We start from the raw sequence: 20,679 nt of genomic DNA on the forward strand, positions 1-20,679 counted from the left end.
GGGGGGGGGGGGGGGGGGGGGGGGGGGGGCTCGAGGTGGTGTAATCTACGTACCGAGTAGGTAGGATGGGCACTGGATACACCGGGTACGTATAGGTATAATGACTGGCACTTCTATGCATTATCATACCGCTGGGGCTGGCTCCGGTGGTGGTGCCCGGTCGGGTCCGTGTGCGCGGCTGGGATCAGCGCGCCGTAGTCGGGGAGATGAATAATTTCAGGACGGGCACGCAATTACGTGCGCGTACGTCTCGCGTACCAAGTAGCCGGTCGACGGGCCACGCACGCACTCACGCACACGCCCGGCCGGAGGAGAGGAGAGGAGAGAGCCGCCGCAACCAACGCGCGACGACGCGCCATGGCGCGTAACCCGTCCTCCGTCCCGTTTCTCCCGGACGCTCCACAATCTTGGTATCATTTATATTTCACTGCGGGCAATTATTTCGGGCCCCGGCGGTGCCCATCGGGTGTCCGATAAGTTCGAACCGCGCCACCGCTCGCGGTGATGCGCCGCATCCACCGTTGATCCCGGCAACGCGATACCGCGGAACCGTATCACGCGGGGGGAGGGTGTATACCGCTCCCGACGAGTGACGCGATCGTCGGGATGTATCCTGCGACTTTTTTCTCCTTGTGGAACGCAGTCTCTCTCTTTCTTTCTTTCGGACTGCGAGATAGACGCGTTTTTACGACGGCGGCAGTCGGCCGATCGCACGGACCCCTCTTTCGCGGCCTTAACGCCCGGGAGCGCGTAACTCTTAATCTCTCTCTCTCTCTCTCTCGGTTCTCTCGCGGTCGGGAAGTCTAAAATTGAAGGAGCATCCGTTACCGGATGATCGATCGCGGAGACTCGGAAATAAGCGGCCGGGAGTCCGCTGCGAGCGAGAGACGAAATAGCAGCAGGATCCTCCGCGCGCGCTCTCGCACGCGGTATCGCGTCGCATAAACGGCAATAACTCCGGCCGGGCCCGGCTGGCGCGCGCGTTGCTCACCTTAACGTCGAGATATTAATTATCGGCCGAATCTCCCGCCCGGTATCCGCTAATAGGCCGCGCGGCCTATTAGCGGATACCGAAGCCGTTTTCGAACGCGCCGCACTCCGGACCACTCTCTCTCTCTCTCTCTCTCTCTCTCTCTATCTATCTATCTCTCGGTTTAAAACGCGCACGCGCTCCTCAGAGCTGGGAGGGGGGAGGCCGATAGTCAAAGTTCGTTAATTTCCGGTAGTAAAGTTATATCCGGCGGCGGAGTCGAATGCAATTAAACGTTAGATGTTATCGCGGGGACGAGTCAAAGTGGGATCCACTCGGCTGAAACGAGAGAGGGACACTTTGAATATATCAACTCGCTCGAGAACGAGAACGCGGAGGAGGGGGCGGAGGAGAGGCCGACGTCGCAGTTGCCGGCGGAGGGAGGGAGAATACTTGCACGGTTCCTTTAACGATTTTATATATCGCCGGTTCCTATACGAGCGTCTCGAGGATTTTCTTCATTATAAGTTTCAGAGCGGTGGTTACGCATCCCGGCGAGGGCGCCGAGAGGGTTCGGAGGCACTTTTACGAGAGCAGAGGCCGCTCGCTTTTCGAGCGGCCGCGCGTCGATTCCGCTCGTGCGCCGTATGCGCGACTTACCGACACGTCCTTTAACGTAATCGTCAGCCGGAGGGATCGTCGTTCGTCATCCCCGATCTCGTGGCGTCTCGCGACGTTCTCGCGCGAAACGTGAATCCCACCGCGTTGTCGGACGCGCCGCCCGCAAACGTGGTATTCCGAACGGACGGACTGACTGTTCGCTGAAAGTCAATCGTACGTGAAACGGTTCTCGTTTACGTGAACACGAGAGATCACCGAGCGCGTAAACGTTTCTCACACCTGCCATCTCTTCTTCTCGTTCTTGTCGGTGGACTTAACGGCACGCTATTATCATTTACGGCAGAGAAAAAGCACCAAGACCGACGTACTGTTTTGGTCTTAAGCTCTGGAAAGAGCTGTCGAAGGTGTGAAATTGAAATTTACGTGCACACTTCCCTACCGAAATATATGATAGCCCCGTGAAAATTACGCATGCATTTTCTTGCAAATAAATGCTTTTTGACAGGTTTTAGGATTTACGCTTCCAGAAGCTAGGCCTCAAAACCGACACATCCATGATAGTTATAGGAAATTATCAAAGCAATAGAATGAAAATACTGAGAAATTACATTATTTTATACATTTGTTATGTATCTAAGTAATACAGTCTGATTATATTGGCTGCGACAGCAAAATATGGCTAATATAACATCCTGCTAACCTCAATTACAGCTATTTGGCTAGCAAATGTTATTTTGCCAGATCTTTAACTGCGAAACCGCCGTGACAGCTAATAAAAAAAGTCAAAAAGTGAAAAATCAGTAAACTCAAATATGTCGGTTTACAGAACAACTTAACCCTAACTTTCCTTGCGTGGCTCAATGACAGAGGGTAGAGAGATTAGCACAGGATCCAAAGTGATTTAAGTTGAAAAAGTCGAAAACTCACACTATAAAACCGGACTCGTCAAATAAATTACTTACCGCTGATTTGTAACTTTAATGTTCACAAGAAGGCAGCTCAACAAACACTTCGGCGCAACGAGAAGTCAAACGACGCTAATCACACAATCGAACGCGAACAGAAACTGCCACTTCAGCTGCAACTATTGTACACAGCGGGCGAAGTTCACACTCTGCCTGACAGAGTTCGATACTTTATAGTCGAGAAACATGTCGGTATGTCGGTTTACCATACCTGTGTCGGTTTTGGTGCTTCTTCTCTCTGACAAATTTCCAAACGAATCACGAAGGACAAACGTCACTTTCTCGGACCGACGGCAGAGTCCTTTCTCGTCCGACCTCTCGTTCGCACACAAACAGAGACACCGATCACTCGAATCGTCGCCGATATATCGCGCAAAGTGTCCGACTCTCGCTAACCGTGCTCCCTAACTGCTTGACCGAACAATGTCGGCGGATTGTTACATTCGTAGCGCGTCGTATCTCCGTCCCTATTCTTCCTCACCGTTCTTCTCCCCCGCCGGCTCACTCGCTCTTGTTGCTACGCCACTCGCCGCGGTATCAGTGCTATGAGTTCACGTATATACGTATAAAGAGAGAGAGAGAGAGAGAGAGGATACGCGTATAATATATATTATAATAATAATACGAGCCACACACAATGGATTCGCGTCATATCCTGACTCTGTCCCCAACTCCGGGCATCAATTAGATCAACGCGCCCCACAGGCATAGATATCTCTCACACCTACCCACCCACTCGACTCGGTCCCTCTTTCCGTCTCTCGCTCTCAGTTTCTGTCTCTTTTTCTCTCCCTGGATCACCGTACTTTTCTCTCCGTCTCTCTCTCTCTCTCCCCCCCCCTCTCCCTCTTCCTATCTCCTTTCTTCATTCGCTTTCTCTTTCTCGTTTAAGTGGCGTGCAATAGAGCTATTACGGGCAGACAAGCGAGAAACTCAATTTAAATTACGACTTCTTGCTGTTGTTACGACCGTTATTATAACGTTAGCGTTTCACGGCGATTCCCGTGCGCACACGTGCACACACCTTGGCTAGCGCGCCGGTACGTCGCGTCACGTTCCAAGTTCACGGAACGGCCGTCTTTCGTACGTACGAGATATACCCCTTGCCTATTGTTGAGGATAAGTAGAGTCGATCGATGATTAAAAGCTATTACCGGCCGCACGATCGAGCGTTAATGACTGTTAATAAAGTTTCGAGTTGCGTTACGCGCGGCGAGGATTCCACTCTCAGAAGGTAAGGATGGGAAGAGAGAGAGAGAGAGCGAGCGAAAGAGAGAGGGGGGAGCGGGGAGAGAGAGAGAGAGAGGAGGTTCTTCCTCTTAATGGTTTTCCCCTTTTTTCGACTAGCGTTAATTTCATGGCGATAAATTCCCCGTGAGTGCGCCAGCGAGACCGGCCGATCGTTGATTTAATTTCATCGATTTACCGCGCGACTACGTTTCACTTTAAAAGTTTTCGGAATTAGTTTAGAAAGGTAGAGGCGCGAAGAGTTGCGTGAGAGTAGCTGGTGCGTTTCGCATAACCGATTATTTGATGCGTAATTGCATTCCCCCTGTCCCGAGTGGAATTTTTGCTTCTGCGTTAACACTATAAATTTCATCGGGCTTGAAGGATCAATCGAGAATTCCGCGATGTAATAGTATACGAGCTGTTGTCCTACGTAGAGGCTACAACTAATTGGCGTATTGCCATTTCCTCAATTCTGAATCATCCTTGAAAAGGAACCTGGGAATTTATTACAGCGTTCGATTATCTATAGATATTTGAACAATCTATCGATGTCTTTATCCACATCATGTATTTTGGATATTTCTGCGTAGGATATAAATATAGTATATAGAGATAATCAAGACAACAAACATTCCGTTTCTTCATAATTTATTCATTATTTACTGTTTCTTTTCATTGGCGTTGGAAACATTTACATGTCATTAAAATATGTTATTTGTTAGCACGTGTCTCTTGATATTTAGAAGTATTTATGCAGATAAGTTTTCTCGAGGATATGCACACTTATTAACCGAGAAAACACTACAGTAGTCTTGCCGGATTAAGATCCGCTTGTAACGTCAGAAAAATTTTAAGGCAAAAATTTAGAAAGCAATGTGAACGGCACGATTCTAATTGCATATTGCTACTTAGAAACCATAAACTGGTCTGTCAACTGGTCTGTCATAAATACAACAAATATCCTGTCTTTCTGCTGATCTCATAGACGCGCATACCACAGTAGTACTATGCGTTGCACAATAGTTGCTACCCGAGATAAAACGTTTGCTTATATTGACGTTAGAAGTAACGCGCAATCCAAACTGCAGCGTCGAAAGTGCTCACATTAACATTGAACATTTTTTTTTTACCTTTCTGGTATTTTCTTGTACGTATGGTAAATTTATGCACAAGCAGGTTAGAAAAGTATATATGATCAAACTGTTCGTTTATTGCCGACAAATATAAATATATATATATATGTGTGTGTGTGTGTGTGTGTAGAGTTGAATATTAAAAAAATATTCAACTAATATTATGGTAACATGAAATAATATTATTTTTAAATATTATTAGAGGAATAGACGCGCAACTATCTATTGATATTCCAGAAATATTACTTAATATTAAATAATAACTAGAATATCATTAGAATATTACGTTTGATATTCTAAGAATATGCTCAGAATATTACTTAACATTAAATAACATTACGCACTTACCGGGTGTCTAGACAAGACCGTCCGGCCACTCAACAACAATGTATTTCTTTCAGACTCACAGTAATACAACATTTAGTACCCCGCAACGTGAAAAATATAAACGATATACTTTCGGGCTCGATGATGCGTTTCCGCGTGTTCAGGATCGCGAGCTCGGTATTCCGATAATAACTCCCGGGCAACTAACGAGCAACGAGCGCGCGGCGTTTACCTTCGTTCAGCGGCGGTCGAAATATTTGGCACATCGGTCACGTTCGCTGGGACCTGCACGTTCCTAATCTGGCGGCGAGAGGGTGGTGGGTCGTCCTCCCTCCTCCCTTTCCCCTTTTCGACGCCGACCAGGCACCGCCGTGTGTGACAATACATTTGCAGCGGTGGTAGCGGTGGTTTGATATTTCGGTGCACCGTAATGGCGACTGTCCTGCGGGCACGGGAAGAAACGGCCGAAGAGAAAGGATATTGCCGCGAAGAGAGAAGACGAAGACGTGGCGGAGAAAGAGAGAGAGACGGTTAGGCGGGCGCGCAGCAGCAGCAGAAGAAGAAGAAGAAGATGATGATGACGACGATGAAAAAGAAGAAGAAAATGGTTGTACGCGGAAGGAAAAGAGAGAGAACGCGCGAGGAGGAAGAACAAGAAGAAGAAGCGAGGAGATTGACCCTCTGCCCCGCTCGCTCGTCGCACGCAGCCAACACGCACGCGACCGGTTTGTTTCACCCCGATGCGGTGCTAAACGAAGTTTTAGCCGGCGGCGGCGGCGGCTGGACCGCTTTACTGCGTTCTTATCGCCGGGTTTCAGCCCGGAGAATTGACAATCTTCCTTGTATCACTCGAGTGTTCATCGCCGAATGACGCTGATCAGCATCGCCGGAGATAATTCTAAGCAGTAAAACGCAAAGCTCAAGAGAGAGAGAGAGAGAGAGAGAGTTCTCCTCCAGCTTGGCCGGCGATATCGCTTGGATGCGATTCTTTCGATGAGCCCTGCTGTCTTGTGTTATCTTTTAGAGAGAGAGAGAAACACATGCGAGTTGTTGCATAGAACCGAGTCTACAGAGTGAACATGACGTTGCATATAAATAGATCATTTACACCGAGACGCCTTACGGGAGCTAACAAGCTATCGTAGTTGATTACGTGCTCGTGTTCGTCCGTAAAACGCCGATCGGTACGTACCCAGCGAGTGCATGTGCAAATGTCTCGCGGTTTTCTCTATCGGTCGGCCGATCCGAATTGAAATTTTGACGTTAACCCTGGAGCGGTCGTCTATCGAAATGCAACACGAGTGATCGTGTGCGTGACAAATGTCCGCCATTTTTAATTTGTACTGATCAATAAAAAGATTGCTGTAGACAGTAATAATATTTATTTATGCGGAACGATAATGAAAGATCTTATTTGAAGCAAAATTAAATTCATGTTTATTCATGTTTATTTTACTCAATTTAAGAGAAGAAAACAAATTAGGAACAAATTACGAGAAGATCAATATTGTTTTCGAAATGATTTGTGTTTAGATATTTTAAGGTGTGATATATAGATAATCTATTATTTTCAAGCAAGTATTACGTATTAGTATAATTGCAACGTATTCTGGACGAATGCATTTTTGGCACGATATTCTGATAATCTGATTGCGTCCTCTCTCTCTCTCTCTCTTTCTCTCGCAGATAGCATTAAAATTAAATCTATGGAATTAAAGGAAGTTCATACAAGAAAAGTTTAAAAGTGTAGAATCGTCTAGATTTTGAATCTAGTCTGTAAGGCATTTAAGCAGGTGCAAACATTTCTTTAAGAGCGTCAAGATAGCATCCAAAATTCGGTTTGTAGTAGCCTGGGATTATCACTGGAAGACTGCTGCAATCTGAAGAGAAATTGCTGAAAAGTGGCGCGTCATTTGTATTTTTCACGTTATAGAATATAAAGTATTACGTTGCCGTGAACCGGCGCGAGGAAACGAGTCATCGCTATTGAACGATCGGCCTTTGACGCTTCGTTATCTTTTTCCCTGGCAGCCATTTGTACGTTCGTTGTGAGTTGTATTTGGCTGGTAAAAGCGGCCCGGCGAACAACGAACGCGCGTCTTCCACGACAATGAAAAAGGGGGATGTCGGGCGAGGATGATTCGTGCCCGCCTGTCACCCCGTCGTGCGAGAGCCCTAAGTGGTGTCTAAAAATGTTCTTTCTTCGGTCGCGCACAATGAGCGCACAATGCGCTGGCTGGCGTAATGCCTCCGAGCGGCGCAATCTGGATCCTCGGGGCTACCGAGCGCTCGAGTTAGCGACTCATCGTGAATCGGAAAAACTCCCGGGAGTGCACGTGGGAACGGCGCGCACGCTTTGAATTCTAACCGAATATTCCCGGTGGGACCCGGGAACTCCCCTTTCCCGATCGCCGGAGATAAAGAACGATCGGGCTTGGCCGCGGCGAGAGCTAATCCTCTCGCGAAATTTGTGCTCGTTAAGCTCGATCGCACGATCGACGGCTTAAATATCCTTCCTACCACGGAGAAAACAATTCCGTCGGTATAATTGAATTTTTCGTCGTCTGGAAAAATATACTCTTTTTTTTTTTTTTTTTATGAATATCCCCTAAAATTTAATATTTCGGGGGGAAATTATTTACCAGCACGGCAAATTTTATGCTGTCATAATAAAATAGTTATTATATGGACGGCAGAACTATTTGTTAAGAATATTAATTGGTGTGCATTGCATTATTTTACTGAATCTACAAATTATTTTGCTGTGAAGACAAATTGGTAAATGTAGAAAAATATTAGTTTGGCCCAATAGTAAATTAGTTTGTCTTAGGGACAAATTCACGGTGCAGAATATTTTTCATCTTAGAAACAAAATTGTTTCCGCTGTAATTACGAATTACGAATAATTATGAATAATTTGTTGTTTTTGGGATGTAATTTAATCTTTATGGAATTAATTTTTATTTGGTGGAACTCCATTTAATATATGTTAACTCAATTTTACTCCTGTTGCAACGCATGTGCAATAACAACGATAATTCCGCTACAACAGCAGAATTATTTTTCTGTTTGTAATTTTTAAAACAAAATAGTACTTACAAAAAATTTCCAAACGAAGAATCGTTTTAATCTTAACGGTCAGGAGATTTCTGCTCAGTCAATCGCTCTCAGTTGCCTCAACAGAGTTTTATTGCGGCTGAATGTTCATACGAATGTTCTCAGTGTCGCAATGACATTAAATATCATTTTTCGTCATCGAATTTTTACTTCGTGTCGTCGAGTTTTTATCTAGTCCGTACTCAGTTATGGGAAACAAGTGACTTTTCCGTGTATTCTTCAAGTTTCTTGGGATGAAATTTCATTCGAAAAGTAGTGTGACCAGACCGAGTCGTTCGAATTCGAGTAATTTTTCACTCGTACAGAATGAATTTTCCTGTGGATTCACTGTGAATTGTCGAGTGAATAATTTCACTCGACACTGAGGACAAAATCCAATATATTCCACCGTCCGCTCATTGGAACATATTCACTCTGATTGATTGAAATATTTGTTTGTACGGAGTCAGAATCCGCTCTAAGTTTGAGTGAAGCATTCACCTTTACGATTTCGAATAACACTCTGAGGAAGGAAAGTGGTATCATCAATAAAATTTGCTTTAAACGAAGAAAATCTATTCAAGCACAACGTTTGGTCCATTGAACAAGTTCTACAGTTGCTGTAATGAGTTATCGATCGATTCAACGATTGCGATTTGGTCAGCAATCGTATCAATGCAACGTATTATTGCGCCAACGCGTAATTTCTTCGGGAAATTGTCAAGGAAATATTTTTTTCGTGAGGATGACCGCCAATTTCATCGGGCCAGCCGCCTTTTTCTCCACTGCAATATTTTCATTACCGCTTCGAGCGAACGTGCTGTCACCTCTCGCTCGTTTTGAGCGAGATTTCCAGGAAATTTAGAAAGTACGTCGAAGTGGAAGGACAATCGCGTTGCGAAATAATCGGAACGCTTGAATAACACAATCATTATTGTCTCCTAAACGTATTTAATGATATGTCATTATTATCTTTGCCGTGAAGTGACGTAAATCGCGAAGTCCCGCTTTGTGTTTCACACAAGACCGGTGTGCGCATATATATCATCTAATAGTGAGTTTTATCGCGTCGAATCGCGTGGACGTCCGCGCAATGACGCGTGACTCCCGTCCCGGGGATTGTCGATTGCGTCATGCGTAACAAGTGCTTCATAACGAGTTTCCACCTGTGCGCAAGGCGACAATAAGTACGTGTTCTCCGATGTGGCAATTCTTAATAACAGCTACGGCTACGGATCTCGGCTTGTTGTATACGCTTATTATAGACACTTGAATGGCGTACACGAGTATCTGTTTGAATGCAGATAGATCAGAACTTGTACGTTTTAATTAGTTGGACGAGAGCATTAAGTCGCACGGAGCACGACCTCACTTCTCTCGATTGATCGCAGAATAAGGCACGCAATCATGTAAGTGCAAATACGATCGCTACAACGGGATACACTGAGAGAGAGAGAGAGAGAGAGAGAGAATAAATATCTAAGAAATAACAATTATTTACTCGATACATAGATGCTAATATAATATATAGTTCTGTCCGTATTATTAGACGCACCTTGATTTTTTACATTTCATTGATTTCCGAGAACCAGCTTTACAATACGGCTCGTCTATCGATCAAATTATGTTAAGGAATCATTATTTTATGAAAGGTATTTTTTATGACGTCATTTCACCCGGCTGTTACAATGGGCTTGGGCAAGTATAAACCCGCGCTAGTTGCATTGTTGACAATAACGAGAACAGACGTGAGTTTTGATCGGTTGTGTCAAACTAAACAACTAAATTTTATTGTTGTCACAACAAATATCGCAGTGGCAATGATGTGGTTTCGCTACAACAGCAACACTGTTTTTCTCCGTATATGCTTCTTCATTGAGAAAACATTTTTTTCAAATGAGAAAATATATATTTTCTTAACTCCTTACGGCCCAGTACATAATAATGTGCGTTAACTTCGAGCCCTCCCTAAATTTCATCTGTTGGTAAAATAATGGTCCCATCGATACAATATCAATCTTAAATCAAGCTATATTCTTCATCCTAACCCATGTTTTCGCAACTAAAGACCTATGTAATCACATGTAGAGCAAAATCGTCGACTCTCGCATTTACATCAAGTTACTCGTGAAAAAACGTAAGCATATTTTATTTGTGAAAATTTTGCCCAATGTTCTTCGACTGTGTTATAAACAAGCGGGAAATAAATATTTTTTAAATAAAACTATTTTAATATTTTCTTATTTTTATCTCGTAAATCGCCTAATGTAAATAATTATTCAGAGAATCGTACTTTTAGACGGGTCAATTTTGCTCGGACAAAAATTTTTCATCAGGATCCTTTAAGACGACCTGATAAGTTACAATATTTTACTCCAATAGGATCGATGCGCGGGCCTTGAATCTGTAATTTTTCGTGAGAGCGATCGTTTATTCTATTTAAATAAAAATACATAGATTTAAGTAAATATGTCATTAATATCCGTCGAATGAATCTTTTTTATTTTTTAGATATTTTTTCTCTCAGTGTAGCTGAAACGAAATTTGGGTGCTATTTGACGCTCTTAAAAATAGCTCGCACCTACTTAGGTGGTCTCTACATTAGTGAAAATCTACTTTGACGATACTATACTTGCTAACTTTTCTTTTGAATTCTCAATCTTTAATTCTACAGATTTAATTTTAATACCATCTTGTGCAACACTTATTTTAACGTTAATCTAGCGGAAACTGAAATTTAAGACGTCTTCAGGATCAAAGTAGGAATTACCTCGTTAAAGTCGAATATATTTTGCCATCTTAGCTGGTCTACTTGTAGAATTAAAGGTTTAGCACAGAGCCATAGTTTAGACTCGGGTGTACTCTTGTTGCGCGAAGGAACACGCTTCTTCCTTATCGGCCGATGTACTTTTTGCCGTCTCACGCCTCTCACAGTCATTGCCGGTGGCTGAGCTATTGTCGAGTGTCGGAATTATTACTACCGCTACGCGCCGCGAGACGACACGATTAGAAGTGTCTATAAATAATGCAGCACCGGTACGTGCCGCGTCCTCGGCAGACCCGAACGGTAGTGTGCGATCAGGTAGTTCTTGATCGGAAGCTGAATGGAGAGCAAGCATGAATGAGCTATGTGGACCAGCCGAGGTGGATGACGGTGCTGCTTTAAATATCGACGGCGGCGGTGCGCCGACTACTACTTGACAGTGACAACGGTGACTCTGCTGAAACCGCGTCACCGTCATCGTACGCCGCGGACGCACAGCGAAACGTATCGTCCCTGCGTTTAGCAGCGTTAATGAATAGAGAGGGAGGAGAGAGGGGTAGGGAGGGAAAAAATTTCACTGGCAAAGTGAAGCAGCACTTAGTACCAATTATCGAGTTGCACTTGAAGTGATTAACGCAGCAGTTAAGAGAGATGATACTTTTCAAATGTCGCGCGCGGTGTCGATTTCCAATTAGCGATCATAAAATATATAACCCGGCCGAGCGGTAATTGCCATCGGAATAAATTACGCGTAATGTAGAAAGCATGGTCATTTAAATAGCGCGCGACCATGCCGGTGTGCGCGTTCCCGTTATCGTCATTTTATTTATAACATATCGAACGCATGAAATTTAATATCAATGTTAGGGAAACCCGGGGCATAACGGGACCACGGGGCATAATAGGATACAGCCTTTTGCAGAGATGCTTTCGCGTAGTTAAATGTTTTGCAATGATTACTGTTAGATGTCTCTTGTTATTATCGGTCATCGCGTTATTTTTCGATGAAAGTTGTTATCAATTATTTCATGCATGCGCTGTGTTCTCCGCGACCGGGTGGCAGTTTCTTTCATACATTTACATAAAGCAAGCAATGATAAAATTATACTTTTTATTATCGTAAATACATTTACGTTGTTAAAAGATTTTTTTTTACCACTTCAGTGAAGAGTCTGTGCAAATATCGATTATCCGTGATGGTTTGTATTATTTAAGGTAAATTTATATATTTCGGAGCATAACCGATTGTTCTATCCTGAACAATCTGTTTTGGCTGAAGCAACGAAAACGGAAATTTAAGATATCATCAGGGTCAAAATAAGAGTAAATTATATTATTACACCGAGAGAAAAAATATTTAAAGAAAAGTCAAATCGAGGAAGTCATTCGTCGGTACTAATAACGTATATTTATATACGTATACCTATATATATGTATCTTTACACTTAGAAAAAATGTTTCAAATGAAAAAATATACATTTTATTAAATCCGTAGGTTTGCGCGAAAATAATTTTTTATTATATTTAAATAAAAAAATTGAGAAAGAAAGAGAGAGAGAGAGAGAGAGATTTAAAGAAATATATTATTAGTACTCACCGAATAAATATTTTCTATTTACCCGATATTTTGTTTTCAGTATCGAATTGAAATTGAAACCATTGGCTACCTTAGCTTTTAGTGTGTTGTAGAATCAATGAAATCAGTGAAAGGCTCAATCAGTCAAAGGTTAAATATACACGGCAAAAAATGTTGTATTAAAAGCGGTCTATTGAAATTTTCAAGTTACTTTACCGCGGGGAATATGTTAAAAAATACACAAGCACATATTAAATTAATAATTAAAAATAAAAATATATTCACCTTATTAACATACTGCTTTTTAATATATTCACCTCGTTAAAGTAAGAATTTCGATTCGGATTCGGCGAAGATCGCGTACAGATTTCCGCGGTGAAATCGCTGGATGTGGCTCGCTGTCGTCGTGGTTTTCGGTTTTCTCCGCGGACACGCGTCTAAATCACCGACGTTACCAATTTGTCATCGCTGTGCGCTCCGGGGAAACGCGCCTAAGACCATTTGCATAACTCCACGGAGACACCGCCCGGTTTTTCGAGTCATTAATCAACGCGCGTTTAATTGAATTATTCTACCGTTCGTTTGCAAAAAAGGGCTGTCTCATTTCGACATGGCGTATCGCGCTTCGTGTCGTGAGAGATCTAATCTCGCGCGTGTGTCGCCGGAGCTCGCGCGCTCTTATCGTGATAATTCCGGCGTTTAATTATCTGACAATGATATCTGCCGCTCCCGTGTATCGCGCACACGCGCGTGTTACGTTTTTTCATCCTCGCGCTGCTTGACGAGCGCCGAGACGAGCGATAGATCTCCTTAAGGCAGGTCGTGCGGTTTCCATGACGCCGCTCGGAACTCGACGAGAGAGAGAGAGAGAGAGAGATACCCGACGCCGGTGGTGGCGCCGGAAGCATGAGCAACCGGGCGTGTCAGTGCTGACCAGCGCAACGCTACTTCTTTCGCCACCGCTCCGTTGCGCTGCACCTGCAGTCTGCAATGCACTGTGTTCGCGCTACTGCGCGCGTCCACAGCGCGTTCCTCCCACGCGCGAGCCTCGCACGGTGGAACCAGTCCCGTGTCCAGAGGCACCTGAAACCGCGCGCGCGCGCCGCCTCACCAGCACCGCCACGGTGGAAACGGTGAATTCGTCAACGCTACGGCTATCTATAATTATCCCGCCTCAAAGCCAGGGGGGAGGAGGAGTGTGAGAAAAATAGTGAAAGGGAAATCGCGCGCGGACAAGATCGACGGTTTGCAAAAATCCGCCGATACGCGCCGCAACTTCTGAACTCGCCGGCAGTAATGGTACTCTCTAAAGCGGAGTCGGTGTTTATTAACCCTCAAACCGAGGAGAAAATTGTTATGATTGCTGTAATTGTAGTCTCTATGGGGTTAGAGAAGACAGTTTTTGTAAGAGTTCGAGTTAAAAATAGATGTTATGTTAAAAATTGCATTTTGCCGCATGCCCGTCTGTACAGTTCTTACAGGCATAATTCTTATGTAATGTTCATATTAGTACAGTTGACTTCGACCTCATGTATAATCGCCTCAGTCGAGAGAATCTTGCCGCCCCTCTGTTGTGGTCTGCAGTGTAGAACAAATATTATGGTCGAGAGATTTCGTAGAGTTTGTTCACGTGATACCGGTACCGGTGACTTTGAGACGCGGAAAGCGGTAAGGCTGAATTTCAGTTGTTGTACGACAAGGTTTGTCGGATACGAGGACGTGGATTTTTTATTCGACTTTCACAACAACCTTATCATTCATCATTTCAACGATTGAACGCACTGAACAATTGTAATAATTAATATTCGCCTGCTCATTGCAAGCGGCTCATTGTGATGACAATTGGCTAAAAAGTATGTTTTCTTTTCTTTCCAATTTGCTGAGGGAATTTGGGTGATAGTAGAGTGGAGATATTACAGATTTTGTGGCGAAATGTTACTTTCATTAGCCGATATCGATGAGATGTAAGACTGTACACGCAGACAATTTTTGTAGAATAATATAGCGTTCTAATGCAACTGGGACACACTCATACTGAAACCAAAATACATGTAACAGCAAAAAGAAAAATAAATCAACAGTTCGATCGGATATATTTTTAATCCGATTTTGTACATAAGTTTGCCATACATGTACAGTAAAAAATTTTGTATTACAAACAGTCCACTAAAATCTTCGTGTTATTTTAACAAGATAATTATATTAAAAAGTTAATTTGCTAACAAGGTGAATATATCAATTTAACATATTCGTATATTTTTAATATATTCGTCAAAATAAATTTGCGGTCCCCCAAGCGATGGAAAATTCAGCCGAGTCGAAATTTTAGTTCTACATTAACTCTTCAAATGGAGGAGACAGCAATAACTTCCCAATTGCAGCATCAAAAGACGCACACCCCGGAAGACCCCTCCGAAAAGACTTGACGTAGAACTAAAATCTCGACTTGGGCAGTTACACCATTTGACTGATTGAACCTTTCACTGATTTCATTGATTCTACAACACACTAGAAGCTAAGGTAGCCAATGGTTTCAATTTCAATTCGATACTGAAAACAAAATATCGGGTAAATAGAAAATATTTATTTGGTGAGTACTAATAATATATTTCTTTAAATCTCTCACACCAACGGAATTGTTTTTCCCGTGCGTTTCGACTAGAAGCATTGTCATGAATTCGCCTTGAGGGTGTCCGTTGATCGGATTAGGTGATAATCGATATCCGTTCGATTGATCTTAATGGAGGAACGATCGACGGGCAAATATATTCTCGCACGATAATTCCTCCGCAAGAGCGGGGAAGCGTCTACGCCGGGAGGAAGACGAGACAGAAGACGCGGGATGTCGATACCTACCTACCTACGACGTCGGAGGGGTGGCGAGTGAGTTACGCGAGGCGAGGACGGAGGGAGGGAAGGTAAGAGGGAGAGAAGGGAGTCACCGGCGAGGGGAGGAGGAGGGCGGCGAAGACAGGGTTGTAAGGGGTACGATCGAAGTACGTCGGACAGCAAGGAGGCGCCGGCACTGCGCGCCACACCCCAATGCAGTAACTCCATTGATTATTGTTGCCGGTGCACTTTCCTCCCCCGCCGCCTTGACGTACGACAAGTGTGCCCCCGATTCCGGGGTGCTCGTCGTCCCAGCCGTCTACCTGCCAGCAGAATCGATTAACCTCGGCGGGATTTCGCCCCCGAAGATCACCGTTATCCCGACATTTTACGACGTTCCGCGGCGCAGAATTGTTCTGCTCTTGCACTGGTAGCAAAATATCTACACTCGGGAAATTTTTGTTGTAAATAAAAAAAAAAAATATATATATATATATATATAATATACTAATATAGCATAATTTATTAGACTTGAATTGTGCGACTAGGATGTACTCATTTTGAAGCTAAAATTTATGTATGGCGGTAAAATAAACGAATAGTTAGTTAATCGAATATATTGTTTAACCTAATCGTATATAAATTTACCATACATACAAGGAAATATCAGAAAAATAAAAACTTTCCTATATTGATGCGCGCATTTTTGACGCTGTAGTTCGGATTGCGCGTTATTTCTAATATCAGTATGGGAAACAATTTCGCCAAGTAGTAATTATTGGGTAACGTGTGGGGAAGGGTCCTATTATCGGGTACTATTTGTGTTTGTTTAAATTCTGACCAAACGACGTGCTCTCTACGTTATCGGCGTTTCTCAAGTTCCTCGTAGACTTTGGCATTCTCTTAAGTTGACATTCTTTTACTTAAATATAGAATCAATTACTTCTTTATAAAAAGCCAGCAGAAAGCTTTAGGAAAATCCGAAGAAGATTTCTCTCAATCTAGGAATATGTCGTTAGCACCCACCGAGTAAACATTTATTTTTTAGATATTTCTCCTCTCAGGGTGTGCAGAAATAATTGGCCCGAAGGTGCGATTCGTAAGAAGAGTAAAGCGAAAAATGCACCAATGGCAGTCGCACGACAAGAATTAAAAGTGACCGGGGAGATTTCTCGCGGGAAACCAGTCGGCCGAATGGCGACAAAAAGGAAACTTAACGTGCGACAGCGTGCTTTCTAATCAATCTGCGCCGCTGCCGCGCGCGTCGTGAGCGCGGCGTAATCGATAAGAAGTCGGAAAAGCGTAAAATGCGCCGCACATGACATTTCGTATCGGCGTTGTTACGAGAGGGAAAACTATGAAACCGGTAACAGAAAATTCACGCGCCTTGATCCGCACGCGTTAAAACAGCGAGAGAGAGAGATAGAGAGAGAGAGAGAGAGGGGATGCTCGCGCGCGCGACTCGGCGCGACTCGGCGAGCGCGTCAAGCTGGCACATGCCTGCTTCCGTTCCCGTCGAGTTAATTCCGATAATTAGAAAGCGTATCACCCACTCTCGTTGCACGCGCCGTCGAGTCGACGAGAAAGCGTTTCACTTCATTCGGCCCATTCACCAAACTCGCGCGTTATCCGCTCAAACGGGTCGCGCGCTAAACCTTCCTCTTTCCTCCTCGCCTCTCTCTCTCTCTCTCTCTCTCTCCTCCGCCGCGTTCGTCTCTTCTTCGCCGTCACCTTCGACATCACTACGTGCCACCAGTCATTCACTTCACGTGGCACCTGTTCTTTCTCTCTCTCTCTCTCTCTCTCTCTCTTTCCGCACGTTCTGTTCACCTCTCTAACCCCGCGCAACTTACGAGTACGGCGTTATAAGTACGGTCGAGTGCCGCTACTATGGCGCGAGAGAGAGAGAGAGAGAGAGCGAGCACGCTCTATCGGCTCTCTCGTGGATCGTGGTGGTGTCAAGAAAATGCAGCAGCCGAGGCTTGAAAATTGAAGAGTAATCCTGCCCGGGAAGTCTCCGTCGGGGAATCGTCGCCGTCCTTAAGCCCCCGAGAGAACGGCTGTTCGTTTTCCGCTACCCAATCGTCGCGCCCAGGTCTCCCATAGAAATATCTGAATCGTTCGGCAAATCCCCACGTCGAGAGAAAGAGGGAGAGAGAGAGAGAGAGAGAAAGGGGGTGAGGGAGAGAGTATTGGGGGATGAAATCTCGCGAGAGAGAGAGAGAGAGTCCGCGAGATATCGAGAGGAGGACTGGCGATCATCCTCGATGACGACGCTGCGCCGAGTCGGTCTTCTAACGTAGCCGTAGAGTCGCGGAAAAAATGAATGCGTCCAGTAGAACGTTCACTTTGCAACTGTTGAAACTTTTCCGAAGTTTTGCCGAAAAGTTCGCTGAAATTGGATTATTCCGCTATATGGAAGGAAATTCATTTGCTATAGTAGCGAGATCCATCGTTGCTATTGTATCTTTAAGAGAGAACTTAACATGAGCCAGTATTATTAAAGTAACTTTTGTTAGTCTATAAGCCTTCTAAATAGATATATAATATGTCCTTAAGAATGTCAAATTAGCACCAAAATTTCGATTAGTGTACACCGACAGGAAAAATATCTGAAAAATATAAAATACTTATTCGGTGAGCATTAATAGTATATTTATTTAACTCTATATTTTTTTATTTAAATAGAACAAACAATTGTTTTCGTGAAAAATTATAGATTTAAGAAAGCGTTTATTTTCTCATTTGAAAAAATTTTTCTCAGTGAAAAAACACATATGGAGAAAAATAATTTTGTTATTATAGCGAAACCATCATTGTTACCGCATATTCGTTGTAACGGCAATAAAATTTAGCTGGCGTAATCAAATTAGTAAATCATTATTTATAATTAGAGCAGGAGCAGTTTTGTTATTAAGATAGATAATATTCCGCTGAGCGAATTTGACCTTAGGCCACGTTAATTTGCTGTTAGAAAATAGTGTTTTCCAACATTTACCGATTTGTTTTTACAGCAAAATATAATTTGTAGATTCAGCAGAACAATGTCGCGAAACAATTAGTGTCCTTAATAAATCGCTTCTCTGTCCATGTAATGACTGACAGATTTTGTCGTGACGGTGTAAAATTTGTTGCAGATCTAAGAGAACAGTCCAATCCCAACTCGGGAAATTCCCCTGTTGCGAAACAAACGTTCCGCCGAACGTGGCCGATAGCCTTCTTGAAACCTTCTCACATTCGACTATGATTTGTCAGTTTCTCAGGCTTAAAGCTTAAAGCGCCTATTGTGGACCGGGACTTATCCGGTGGAATGACACGACCGCGAAACGGAGAATGCCGATTCTTCTGGGAATTCCAAGACCGTCACCCTGGCTCTCTCTCTCTCTCTCTCTCGTCGTAGCGCGGCAGTAGAGGCAGACGTGCGCACGAGCGGCAATTACGGCAATCGCGGCGCGCGATATTATCGCGGGCGGCGGAGGCGTGCGCGCACATTTGTACGATGCGCGTACGCACACGCGCGCACGCGAGCTGTCATTACGGTGTGCGGAGGTAACGACGGCCGGATCGAGTGTCGGGCTACGCGACGCCGCGGCCGGAAGGGTTGCGACTTAGAGAGAGCGTCGAGTGGATCCGGACGGACGGAAAACGTTAAGAGGGTACACGACGGAGGTGTAGGAGAGAAGGATGAGAGCGCGGCGCGGGACGCGCGAGGAGATAGAGAGAGAGAGAGAGAGGCAAGAAAGAGAAAGAGCAGAGAGAAAAGGAGAGAGAGAGAGGGGGGAGGCAGAAAGAGAGAGGGAGAGAGAGAGAGAGAGAGACCGTCTGAAAATTACAAGCTATACGTTGTTCCAAACCGACCATCTAAGATAATACCTGCTCACCCTGCAGCCATAATGAATATGTAAGACAGATTGTAGGCTAAGAGGGAGCCTCCGCTGCTACCGCAGCGCGATACGGTTGTCCATGCGCAGATTATATTCCGAACCGATTACGCACGGCCGGCCCGATAATTTATTATTTGCCGCGAGTAAAAATGCCGCCGAGGAAACGACCCGCGGCGCGCGCTCTCTCGCGTACGTGAAGACGCGCGCGTACACGAGAAGCAGCGCGCGATGACACCGATGAGAGCGGCCGGTTGGCTGGACCAGCGTACTACGATCTTGCGCGGTAGCTCCGGCATGCCGGTCGCGATTAGATAATACCGAATCGAAACGCGCCACCGTGAGATGCCGATACCGCGCTCACGACTGACTCGCGGGCGGGTGGGCCGCGGGAGGAGTCGGGACAGAGAGAGAGAGAGAGAAGGGGGAGGGGAGGACGCGCGGTGCGGAGCATAAACACCGTGAGATCGATGAATGAAGGAGCGCAACGGCGTGTCCGGTAGCGCCGGAATGCTGCGCGCGCGGGATCTCGAATTATCGTTATTGCTATCGTACGTTAATTATTGTACACGCCCGGCCGTGCCCCGTAGGGGAACCGGTATTTCATGATCATCAAGAATAAATAACGCGCCGGTATAATGATCTGCCGTCGGAAACGCATTTGTTTTTCTGCGGGTTAGGCTTTGCGTAACTTATCGAGCGTTCGCGCGCGCGCCGGGCTCTCGATGTTATCTCGCCGTTGAGAGAAACTTAGCTCCGAGTCGGCCGACGAGGAGCAGGAGGAGGAGGGAGGGAGGGGGCTCGGTTAAGGAAATTACCGGCGTTTTTAATTGCGGCGAAAATACCGCGTCCACTCGCGGACGCGCCGTACCGTGAAAATCTTCATTTCGCTCGTCCGAGCGAGCGAGCGAAACGCTCGGATTTCATACTCGTACTCGTTATAATCGCGACGATCGCGCGCGTACACACTCCCGCGTGTCCCGACATTAACGAACGAGCGTACGAACGCGCATACGCGGAGGAGAGTACTGTTTTTCCACCGTTCAGACGGTTCTTACGACATTTTTCAGCCACCGCCGTCGGCTTCGCGTGACGATTAACGCGCACGGCTGGGGAACGTCGTCGCGTCCTGTGTGCGCCACCCCGTCGACGAACTTCCCGTGACGAGTGTTTCGCGATACATAGCCCCTCCTCCCTCCGTGTGCAACTTTTGTCTCGTTCGGCCGATAACTCGGACCGCGTGTGAACGATAAAAAGAACGACGGAAGAGTGAGGAGGGGGGGGGGG

The sequence above is a fragment of the Dinoponera quadriceps genome, unplaced genomic scaffold, assembly GCF_001313825.1.
Source record: "Dinoponera quadriceps isolate SergipeBrazil2010 unplaced genomic scaffold, ASM131382v1 scaffold120, whole genome shotgun sequence".
Classification (NCBI taxonomy): domain Eukaryota; kingdom Metazoa; phylum Arthropoda; class Insecta; order Hymenoptera; family Formicidae; genus Dinoponera; species Dinoponera quadriceps.